Genomic DNA, 13,028 nt, shown 5'->3' with positions numbered 1-13,028 from the left:
AACGTCCTCTTCGTGGAGTTGCACCGCAACGAGCCGAGCCGAGGCTCTACTACGTGATTTACGGGTCGCGTCCCCGTTTTAAATGCATGCAGAGCAACCGTGCGTGTGCACGTTCTTCTCTCTCATTCTGTACAAGTGCCGGTGTGTGCCACCTTCTCATCTCTCTGTTTCTCTTATTTCATCTCATGCAATCTGTTAGTTCCTCCGTATAGGTTTGTGTACATGCAACGTGGGAGTCGAATGCCTCCGGAGAACCCAGTTGCTCGTTTTTTCGGTGTGAGTGTGAAGTAAATATCTTTTAATAGATATAATGCGGTTTGTCCTTTGGTATTGTTGTTTCACTTGAGAAATGAACACACGTGGAAGAAATGGATATAATGGATTATTTTCAATAGACATGATGTAATTCTTAAAAATAAGCACGTATATTAGATGAAAAACGTCATACAATCAATCAGATTATATAAAAATATGATAATCAGGAAATTAATGAAAACGAGTGTTTATTCTGTTACATGACATTTATATAATATATAATTTATAATATATATTATTTCTATAATTTTTAATCTATATAATTTTAATTCTTACATTTTATGTCCATTAATTCTTAGAATTCTTAGAATTACTCTCTCAATAATAGGATATCGTATCATATTAGTTATTGAATAAACTTTTAATATATATTTGTAATTGATTTTTTTTCATTTTAATTTTTAATATGGATTCAGTGATTCTTAGAATTTTATCCTTTTAATATGTATATATGTGAGAAAATTCAGAATTACAAATGCTAAATAAGCATTGCTGTATTATGTAAAAATTAAAAAATGATTCTAATTGCTAAAGTTTTGTTTTTTCAACTAGTTCATGTTATTTTTGCTGTTTCTTCGAAGTCTTTCATAACAATTTATATATAACATAAACAAACATATAAGAATGTCAGGTTCTAAGTATTATGTTTCTATACATTTATAGATTCAATATTATGTGTTCAAATTTCATTCCAAATATGATTAAATCAATTAATTTTATATTCTAATTTTATATTCTGCTTGCTTATCTTTATCTTTGGTATTTTTTCAAAATTTTTATTATTAAATATTAGACAAATAGATATAGATAGTGATGTTGTCATAGTTTCTATATTATAAAGTCGTAACAACTCTGAATATGATTCAAAGTCCATGCAATGTTTTGAATTTCATATCCCATTCTGTCTTAATACATGTTTGTTTTCTTCCTTAGGTCAAGCTGTATAATCGATTTAAATTATGATAATTTCTGTCAGTAATAAAATTTCGCATATTCAATGTAATGATTCTGGATTTACTATATTATAATTAATTAGATTTATATTTCCGCTAATTTCTCATTTCTCTATATACTTCTGATATACTAATTCTTAAGTATAATGATTTTTTTTTTTAATTATTCGGAGATTATAATATTAGCAAATTACTTATATTATTTTAGAATAATTTATTTGTTAATTATTATTTCAAATAATAATAAAATAATTTTTTTTGTATGTAAAACACATCTCATCTTAAGCGTATCAAGAGCGTAAAAGTTAATAAAAATATATTTATACATAGACGTTAAAAAAATGATTTTGAAAAATATAAATTTACATTTTACATTTTCTTAATGAAACAAAATGAATATCATATAATATCAGGTAAAATACAAATATAATAATTATTTAAGTTAAAATAATAGGACTACTGAAATAAAAATTTATTTTCAATTGTAAATAACATCTGTTGAACATTTGCATTTCCACCTCGTCTAACGAATGCATCTTATCGGTTCTTAGTATTGGTCTGGTATGAGATTCCGCGTTACGCAGTAAGATAAATAAACATAATATAATACTCTTGATCTGTGATGGGACACTTGACTACCAATCATTCATCGTAATCTCACATCAGTCGTCTCACTTATTCTCAATATTTTCACTTCAATCCAATCAGAGTCGAGCAATCTGAAAAAAAGAAAACAATCATTAATTCCTGAAACTCTATCCTTCTATTATCCGTTCCGAATAGTGTTCGCGATAAGATTGCAGACCTTTGAATATTAATCGAATACCATTGTATATGAGAATATAATATATGTTTATACGCATATAATATGCATATATAATACTGTATAATATTAGAAATGAGGGCGTGATACTCGAGGAATAGATTTTGAGGTTAAGTATTTCTTAGAGCGTTTGTTAGTGGTCAAAATTAGTACAATATGATTCTATTAATACAAAATTTTAATTCATATCTATTCAACTGAACATTGAACCCAATTACATTAATGAATATTCCTATTATTTAAGCGAAAAATTATAAATAGTAAGAAATATAATGTAGTAAGAATATTTTTTGTAAACTATATTATATCATTAAATTTTATTATATCATATTATTATATAAATTAATAATTAATGAATCGGATAAATAAAGTTTACTTATATATATTTATTTCGACATTTAAGTTTGATACTAAGTTTATAATAGATAGTTCGTAGAAAGAAATAGGTTTTAAATAAAGATTCGTGGGAAGTAGTCAATCGTTTGATGTGAACTATAAAATATCGAATTAATTCAAGTTTAATGAATTTTTAGATTAAAGTTACAAAATGATAGAAGATAAAACATACTAATAATTATATATAGACTAGAAACTATATATAAGCTAATAAATATGAAGACTAAATTCATGTAATTTTAAGTTATATTTTATTAACTGATTTCTATCTATCTGATTCTATCTGAAATACTTTTTACATGATAGGATAATGTTTCGAATTATAAGTGTATGATGAAAGTACTTAATGAATTACTCGAATGATCATTGAATGTTACGATATTTATTACGATTATAAAATTCTAAATAAAAATCAATAAAATTATATTTTTAAAAATTATTCATATAATTCAAACAAATGTCATATTCGGATCACTATTATAAACATTTTATGAAAATCTTTTAAAAAACAATTAATCGATCATCATTGCTATGATTAATTTCGATATTCTTAAATTCTTTGTGAATATTTAAAAACACGCGTTAAAATGACAAATGGCAATTCGAGATTGGAACGAATTTTCGTACAATAGTACCTTTGCAAAAAAAAACTCGCGAGACAAAAGCTACGACCTACGCCACTGTTTGGCGGCCCCTGATAACATCGGTGAATCACGAATTACGAATGTTACGTTGCGTCTGGCATCTCCCACTGTCCCCCTTTCGATGCAAAGACAACCGTAGCACGTGGTTGCGTGTCGTTGATCGTGTGTGTACACGCGCAGAGAGACGACAAGCTCGCGTTGCATTCTCTGTGTGTCCCGTTTTGTTTACGTTTTACCGGCATGCCTCCGGCCGATTGAAAAATTCGCAGCCACCCGTGTGCGCCCGCGCGCACTTGTGTGTCGTAATTCACGCATCGACGTGACGAACTCGGGGCGTCCAACGTCATGCTTTGCGCGGTTACAAATGAAAACGAAAGTTTATGCGGTTTTATTTTCTTTTTATTCTTCTTCTCTTTCTCCCCTCTCTTTTTTTACGAATAAAATGAATTTGATAAATTGATGATGTATCACTAAAATAATAGTTTTAGGAGAATCTTTTTTTGCAGAAATTTTTTTGAGGAAACATTGGAAACTTTTTGACGGTTTGGTTAGTAGTTAAAAAGCTTTCTTTTTGGTTTCTTTTCGGTTTTATATATCTACTCTCTATGTTGATACTATAACTCGTGTAATCTGCTTTTAAATTTTTTATTTTTAGTTAGAGTTAGAGTATAGATGACAAATGTCTCGAAATTTGAAAAATATATATATTTATTTCTTCTTAGAATTATGGAAAATAGTGCAACAAAAATTATTGGTTTTATGTAAATATCTAATTAGATAAAAATGTATATAGTTCAGTATATTAGATAAGAATACTATACTATATTAGATAAAAAAATTAAAACATCGAATTCTATTGTTAAAATATATTTTTTGCCACGAAGATGATAAAAATGAAACTTTTTTATTTCATTTATCACTTCAAAATTATTCAATCGAGGCTTAAAACAAGAAACTATTAATGATCCTCAATCAAAGAAGAGATTCTAATATATTTAGGAATAACTTATAACTTGTTTTCTAAATATATATATATATTCTTCATTTATTTTCCATTTTATTACTATTTATACCATTTTCTCTTTATATTCTCTCACAAATAGAAATTAAACAAAAGCTACGAGAGACAAAATTATGATTAATCGAAGAAATGAGGCTATAACTCATGTGTTTAATTTGATTGCGAATTATCGAAATAAATCTCAATTTCTTTGTGGGTATATAACATTCCGGCATCAACATAAATGAAAAAAATCGCAAAAAAATGAAGGTTCCCAATGGGTATTTAACTTTCGTGGATTCCAATCACGTGCCCTTAACGGTATTGGCTAGTTAAAAACAGCCATATATCTATTGTTCACCACTATATATTTACGAAAAGTAACTGTTACAGAAAAATGACACGGTACGGTAATCTTTATGATATATATCGGTTCTTTAAAATCCATCAATAAAAATGTCTATGTGTATATCGTTCTATTGGAGTGCATGTCAGGGTGAGACAGCCTTGGGGTAGGTTAAGGTTAACACGAGAATGCCTTTCTCTCGATCTCTTTGTCTCTCAAACTGCACTTTTCTCTCGTCCTTTTTGGTCTTTCGACGATGATGAAGCTTTTGTACGCAACTACCACACCCATCACGTTGATAGTTTCGTAATTACGAAGGGAATACACTAAGAGACTAAACGGAAGAAAAGTTTTTGCGTGAAAATTTTTATTTCTAATCAATCGTCTGATATTCCATTATTTAATTGATCATTTTTGTTTCATAGAAATAGTGATTGAAAAAAAAAATTTGGCAAATCTTTTTCGTAATTAAATGATCCAAATTTCTTCGTGTATCTAAATTAAATAAATTTAGATTCTTAAAAAATTAATGATTGAAGAATTATTAAGAAATTAAAACTTCTAAGAATAATTATTTAAAAATTTAAATTTTTTTCTCAATTGTATGGATCGTTCATAACATATGTTTCTTCATATTTATCATTATTTTATTTCAAAAATGTTGTAAATGACAAGAATTAAATTTACATATATGCAAACTCATCTGAATTTTCCATTTAATTTATGTAAAATTTTTTCAATGAAATTTAAATCAAGAAATAGAAAGAGAATAACGTACAATTATTAATTCATCACGATAGAATTATAAATTTTTATAATACTGAAAAAATACTGAAAGCCAAAAGAAATCCGATCGCTCTCAAGAGAGTTAAAGTGAATAACCCAAGAAGGTTAATGACCAGTGAAAAATGCCAGTCCCTTTTTCTACTTAGATTCCTCCACCGATATAACAGGAATAATGGCACCTGTCCACCAATAGTTTACTCATTGCGGTTTTCTCATAGAATCTTCTTCTACATGGGTCATGAAGACAGGTGTTGTTTCGTGCCACCTTGTCATTCTTCGATCCTTGTTTTGCCAATAGCTCTGACTCCTTTACGTTTAGATGGCGAATGATCTTTCTCTCTTTCTCTTCCTCTACCCCGCTGTTATTCGGCCTTGAACCTTTAATCCTCAGTAGCGTAACCCTCCACTATGTTTCTCTTTTCTTTTTCTCTCTTTCTCTCTACGCTCCTTTCTACTTTACCGGGACCCTTATATTGTACTTTTATTAGTCTTTACTAGTACTGGCATTGTTCACTCACCGTTCGAAATTATATCAGTAACTCGTGCCTCCTTTATTGTTTTCTAGATGAATGAAACCCAGCAATTGTATTTTTTACGATTGCAAATGTTTGGTATTGATTTCCTTTTCCCTCATTTTTGATTCAATATTTCCTTTCCTTTTCTTTTTGTTAAAATATTTTTAGTAGATTATTAATTTATTTATAGATTTTTTTAACGAACAATGATATAATATTTTGTTTGATATTATTTAATGCTATTATTTTACGTTAGGGAAAATGAAAAAAATTTAACAAATAAAATTAAAAATTATTACAAACGGCATTTATTATATTCTTGTTTTTTATTTAGCAACAAAATCTCACGTATCGAGTTTTCAAAATATCAGATACTTCAGCGGGCAATAAAAGCTCTTTCGAGCTAATAGTTCAATTATTACACGCTATATATCTTCATTTAAATTTACTTTATATAGCTCCTTTGAGCTTCTGATGTATCTCGAACGATAAACTCGTTTTAGAGAACAGTTTCCAATAACGATGAGCAGTTCAATTTTACTAAATAATATTTTATTTAATAAATATCTTTATGAAAACATAAACATTATATAAAACACTCACTAATAAAATTCGAAACTATAACGAGCTATATATCAAACTCAAACATTGTTCAACATACACATTCTTTCTACATATAATGTTATTTCTTATTTTTAATTACATCCATTGATAATATACTTAAAACTAATAAAACCAAAATTCTCCGATTACTCCAAACATTCTTCTTCGCATATTCAATTTCACACGTGTCACCTTTTTTCCTTTCTCTAAAAACAGAATCTCTCTCTCTCTCTTTCTCTCTCCAAACATTCTTGCCGAGTATACTACGGTCAGTACAACACGAATCGAATGAGCATGTACAATTACCGGTAGTAGTAGTGCAGACCGCAAAAGAGCGTCCCACGAGCACGTGTCTCCGCATATGCAATACGCTCTCGGCCCTCTTTCTTCCCGCCAAGTGGTCGAAACAAGTAGTGTGACGGCGTGTGTGCTCTGGTGCACACGCGTTTAATAGAAGCAGTCGCGCGCGTCCCGTGACATTGACAATCGCGAGCCGCGACCAAGCGTGTACGTTCTCACGTGAAATGGCTTGTGTACCACGCGAGACAATGAGGACATGGGGGGCATTTACACGAGAACATTTCGACGAGAACCACGAATGTGTTCTTGCGTCGAAAATAGTGAACTGTACGTTAAATACATCCAATATAGATTACGAGTACTCTTGTAACTGTGAAATTTGTATTTTTAATAAAGTAATACAGTTCAACTTTAGATCGCATTTTTAAAAATATAAGATTTAGTGATTTGATAGCTTCATATTTCATGTCTTGAATCATTAAAAATAATTAAAAATCATTATATCTATAAAAGCACACAATGTTATGCAGAATTGTTAATTTATACAAACCTTATTAACCTTCACATTTTTGAATCAATTGATTTATTATCGATAATAAGATTGATTGCTTGAATAAATTTGCATCCAATAGATCAATGAATGATTATAGATCACTTTTTACCCAAGGAATATAAGTTTTTCGAAGATCTTTTTCATTCGCATAATCAATAATTACGTCTTATTGACACAGCCAGCAATATTTGCCGAGCTAATATTTTTAATATCGATATTATACTTTAATGTACATAATCTCACCTAAAATATAAATTAAATTTTCTAATTATCATATCTATGGAAATACCAATATCTTAATACAACATCTACATAGGTAACATTGTTTTATTATATAAAATCATAATGAAAGTCTCTCTTGGACAGTTTTCTCAACTCGATAAAAGTCGGCATGATGATACACCTGAAACCGACGTGATACAAATACACGCGCGTAGGAGAATCTACAGGACGCAACAGAGGAAGCAACAGCTGACGATATCGACGTGAACGAGGACACTTTATGTACTTTCTACGTGGGAGAGTGGGAGGAGGAGGATGATCCACGTGTATGCGTGAGAGGTTCTCGCGTTACAGGGGGCACACCGGTTCGTATATAGCGTAAAGTACGATGTAAACACACGTGGATGAACGAGAGAAAGGGTAAAGTGAGAGAGATGGAAGAAGAGCGAGATAGCGAGCAGCGTAGCGACATATAGGAATCGTCGGAGTGTGCGTCGATGCATTGTGATGCTCTCTTCTACTAGCCGTCGTATCTCCCTCTATACATCGGGTTACATACGTTGTGTAATACCTCCTCTTTTTCCTACCATACTTTTCCATATCTTTCCATACCTTTCGACTACATAGACATGATTGTGCATTTCGTTTCATGTCTTTCGAACCTATGCATCTTTCTTGTCCTGCAACTAGCAATACGCTTTGTCCTCGTCGACTAGTTGTTTCCATTCTATATACTTCTCATTTGATTTTAATCAGTCGTTGATGATTAAAGAAATGTCTGTTTTTTCTAAATCGTTTAGATTTTTAACTTTTGAATTCTTAATAAATTTTGAGTATATTGAATATGGAAATTCTTTTTTTGAAATACTTTTTTGAAAAAAATTTTTTATATTTTGAAAGAAGTAAATTTTTGTGAAGACGATTTCTAAAATTATACTGGTAAACTTAATACCATTGAAATAACGATTACTTAGTGATTTCTTAGCGATTCAGAAATTTAAAGAAGAAAACTTGTTACATATACGTTGAACTCGCTAATACTTCTCTCGACTACACGGAAGACTCTCAATGTCGTAGAGAGAAACTTTGAAAGTGTGTAAGTACAGAGGTAGTATCGCTTGAACTCGGTACACAACAAGCACGCGACGATGTATGGAGGTTGACCGTGAATGAAGCCTATTTGCGTACGAGCAATAACAGGTGACACTCTCCACGGTTGTTTACCTTCCCTATCGGCAAAAAGCCGGGCGTGGAAATCCGCGGGGGTGAGGGAACGGTTAAAAGAGGGACGGAACACGAAAGGGAAACAGAGAGGCAGGAGGAACCACGTGGCGTGTCGTATTTTAAAGAACGACGAGCAGTCATATGTGAGCTTTCAATGAACTTGTATATGCACATCGTGTGTGATCGACTTTCGATCGTTGTATTTTTACTATCGTAAAAAATAGATGACATCATGTACGCGCGACTGATTTGCTTATTGGTAGTTGTTTCTCGTAGTTATTAACTCTATTGATTATACGAATGCCTAAATGTGTTATGTATGTTTAATTTCTTTGATTTATAAACGAATACGTATGTATATGCATGTATTAGAAGAAATTACATTGTTCTGATTAATGAATGTTTACGTGTGCTTATATATATAAATATATTTATAATTAATATTCATTCATTCGTTACACAATGTTTATTGCAAAATTTTTACAAAGAAAATCATAAACGTTTATTTTTTTCAATATATTTAGAATTTTGAGTATAACAATTAATGGTTTTGAAAATCTAATTGAAAGAAAACAGATACTAACATCTAAGGTAATCTTCATGATTGAAAATTCTTGGAAATATACATATAAATATATATAAGTCTCTAAAGATTAAATTTTAAATCAATCTATATCAAAAATAAAACTTTTCAATCAACATGAATTTTCAATATTAACATAGAATGAAAATATAATATGTAAACAAAGTTATAAATAGCTTTTCAAAATAATTCTTGTAATTAAAATTGTAAAGGATAAATCGTATGTGATTAGATTGGTGAGATTATTAGTTTCGCGTCAAAATATTCACGCTTTCTCACGTAGACGCAAAGTTTGCGTATGTTCTTCAGATCGCATAGAATGGCACGTATCATTGGTACAAAAACATCTCGTAAAACATGTATATACTGATACACGTGGGGCGAGTGCGATAGATTTACAAATACGTACACATTTTTGTCCGGTACCAATACACTCGCGCGATTTACGATTCGTTTAATCGTATTTGCTAGTGTGCGTTTCTCTTTGTCTCTTTCGCGAAGCTTACACATACGTACGCGCGCGCACGTAGAGAAACGTGCAGGGGATGTGCGAACGTCCCCCCAACGAAGAAATGCTCGGACGGATCTCCGAAGATCACGTGCTGCGCATAACTTACATTCCCACCACTCCTTTCGGTAGCACGTGCCTCCACGATTCTCTCTCTATATATCTCTCTATCTGCTCGTATCTCTGTCTCACTTTTCAACGTGCCCTCTCCTCCCCGTTATTCCCCCGTCGCGTTTGATTCCGCGATTCGGTTCAATCGAATGGTAAACGATCTTAGACAGTCAGTCGCCTCCCGTGACGCCGCACCGACGGACTTATTACTACACTTCCTCAAAACAAATCCAACAAAACTGGATTTTGTAGAATTGCGTATATAAAATATAAAAATTTTTTATTAAATGTATACATGTACATACGTGTTAAATTTTATTATTCTCGATTTATAGTTGTTTGAAAATATTCGATGATAGATAATATCATTTTAAGTTTCACTGTAAAAAATGCCATTAGCTTGATGAACGAACGAAGACGCATCAGGAAGCTAACTTGATTCGACGGTAGCCGTTTTCGCGTGACAAATAGATCGCCACGTGGTTCAGGTTATCCCTCGTTTCCCCCTGCGCATCTCTCACCACCCCAGCTTCCCCCCTCAACATTCTAGCCAACTGTAAATTCACGCGCCTACACACAGGTGGCACCGCCCTCTTGCCAAGTGCATATACGAACTGGAACGAGTACTCCCTTTGGAGGTATGGATACGTGTCTCTCTGTACGCTAAGCAACATTGTAGGGGGGATAAGCGTGGTCGAGAGAGAAAGAGATAGTGATTCTGTCTGTTTATCATATGTAAATTTGAGGTAACCGTGTGGGTGAGACGAAGATGGTAAAAAGAGACTGTATGAACGGAGAAGATAGGAACTCTCCATTCAGCAATAAATGCATTCCAACGGGGACCGTTGTGCCGGCAGCAACGAACCTCCGCGTGACTCTGAGTCTTCATGTTTTTTATTTTTATTGTTTTTTTCTTCTGATGAATTATTTATTTTATCAAAGTTTGACTCAAAATTAGATTTTTTTGGACGAAATTATTTTAGTAAAAATTTATTTGATAAAATAATTTGTATGAAAATATTTAATTGCTACGATAAAAAAAGTTAGAAATTTTTATCGGTAAATATTAGAATCAGAATTATCACAATAATAAGTATAACAATATAAATAATATTATTGCTAATTTTTCTTGGTATTTTGTTTTTATGAAAATTATATTTCTTAATATTTTTTAATAATATATATTGATAAATCAACAATATATATTGATTTGCGATGTGTAATTTTATTGTTTCTTATTAAATTACGTATCCAAAGATTTTAAAATATTAGCAGAATCAGACAAACTTCTCTCGCGTTGTAATAAGTACATGCAACTGGATCGCTATCGCGTGCAAAAGCTAGCTATATTTGTTAGTTCACGCACTCTCTTGTAGGTGGCAGCACAGTACGGCGCTTCGTCACTCATACACGCGAACACATACACAATTACGAAGTCGACTACCAATGCAGTATTACGAACTCTTGTCTCACGCGTAAATACCCGGATACTTGCGCAAGAATTCTTCTCGACGCAGAACTCATGCGCTCATGCTCTTTTTTTGTCTCCTTACATGCTTATCTACAATTTCCTTTTTTTTTTATTATTCTGTGCTTTTGTAAAGAAAAAAAATATCAAAAATCTATCGTACAATATACAATTTGGTTTTTAATTATCGTAAAATGTTCGCCATTATCAAAATAAAATTTTGTGAAACAATAACTATCAAATTAATTTACATTTATCTTCAATCAATATTAATAAAGCATTAATTAAAATAAACATTATCATGTATGTAGAAAATTCTCCAAAAGAACGAAATTCAAAAATGAACTGTGGAACATTCCATTGGATATATCGCGAATCTAACCTCGTGCGGCTTCTGCCGAGACACAAAATGTAATCGCGTATATTGCTCGTCGTTTCACCCACACGAAGAACGCCTTATCGCGTAACGAGGCTACATCCAACGTAGTTTGCGCCGAGGTGCTCTGGTGGGAGACTATCACGAGCAACATGCTTTCAGCTGTGTGCTCTAGGTTACGCAATCATGCTTTCCACTTCGGCGTTGACGTTGCCGACTGTACGTCGACGTCAACGTAGTCGTCTCCGTCAATGTCGTTTTCGAAAGGGCGCTCGACGCTGTCGCAGGTCACTCGTTCGATAACGCTTGGCGAATAGTCGACATCGATCCTCGAGCAAAACCTGCTACCACGCAGAACAGTCTTTTTTCGAAGTTCAAGTAGCGTGAGCAGTTACGTGGCACAGTAGGAGAGGAGAGGGATACGGGGAAATTGAGATTACGTAATGCCGTCCGATGTACAAGTGTTTCAAGATTTTTGATATAAAGAATATACAAAAAATATAGTTAATGATAAATAATTCTACGGATGAATTAAATAACTTTTCCAAAAATTAATTTTTTTTTAATAATATATATTTTAAAAATGTCCATTTTTATTTTTATTTTTCAAAATATTTTATTTATGCAAACAATTACTTTGATAGTTAGTACGTAGATAGTTTATTTTTATATCTAATTATTAATTTATTTATAATTATTAAATCATAAAAAAATTCTATAAAACTTAGACGTACAACTTTATGTAATCTTTAGCTGTTTTTTCTTACATGATACGTCATGTAGGAAAACATAGTAAAATTACATAATCTCTGCAGTCGCAAATCGATGCTGCTTCCTTTTACTGTCAACGATTTATTTCACTCGCTCGAATCACGTGGCTCTCAATTTTATTCCCTTTTCTCGAAAAACTTGCCAATTATCAATATGCCCTCTTCGATCATTCATACAATATACACATGCCGCATATACCACCGATTCCGCTCGAAAAATTGCTCTCCGGCTCTTCGCAAAACATAAAATCATCAAAATATGTTCATCCACCTTGAAAATGACCAGACATTCTCTCTCCCCTGGTGGGTGAAACTTTCCCGTAGTACCTCCCGAAATTGTTCAACGTTATTTTCGCTGATCTCCCCCCAAAAAACGATCCCCCACCACCGGTCACCCCAGAAAGAGAGTCAGTGTCCTTTAAGTAAGTTAGACGCCTGCGCGAATCGACGATGGAAATCCTCGGCTGGCAGTGGTGAGGGTGGAAGGTGGTGGTGGTAGTTGGATGCCGCAGTGGTGGGGATGGAAGGCGAC

The 13,028-nt window shown here is 32.4% G+C and overlaps 1 protein-coding gene and 1 long non-coding RNA gene across 6 annotated transcripts in view; both read left to right on the top strand.

Moving 5' to 3' along the window:
* Window positions 1-13,028, top strand: part of LOC102671131 — a 46,364-nt gene that overhangs the window by 4,065 nt on the left and 29,271 nt on the right. The window lies entirely within an intron of this gene.
* The window catches only part of LOC116185846, a 26,106-nt gene that overhangs the window by 3,680 nt on the left and 9,398 nt on the right, over window positions 1-13,028 (top strand). The window contains exon 2 of the long non-coding RNA XR_004150748.1: window positions 10,049-10,051. This is a non-coding gene — a long non-coding RNA (uncharacterized LOC116185846). The remainder of the gene's footprint in view (window positions 1-10,048; window positions 10,052-13,028) is intronic.

Source organism: Apis dorsata, unplaced genomic scaffold (genome assembly GCF_000469605.1).
Source record: "Apis dorsata unplaced genomic scaffold, Apis dorsata 1.3 scaffold_295, whole genome shotgun sequence".
Classification (NCBI taxonomy): domain Eukaryota; kingdom Metazoa; phylum Arthropoda; class Insecta; order Hymenoptera; family Apidae; genus Apis; species Apis dorsata.
This window is presented reverse-complemented; position numbering and strand designations above follow the sequence as displayed.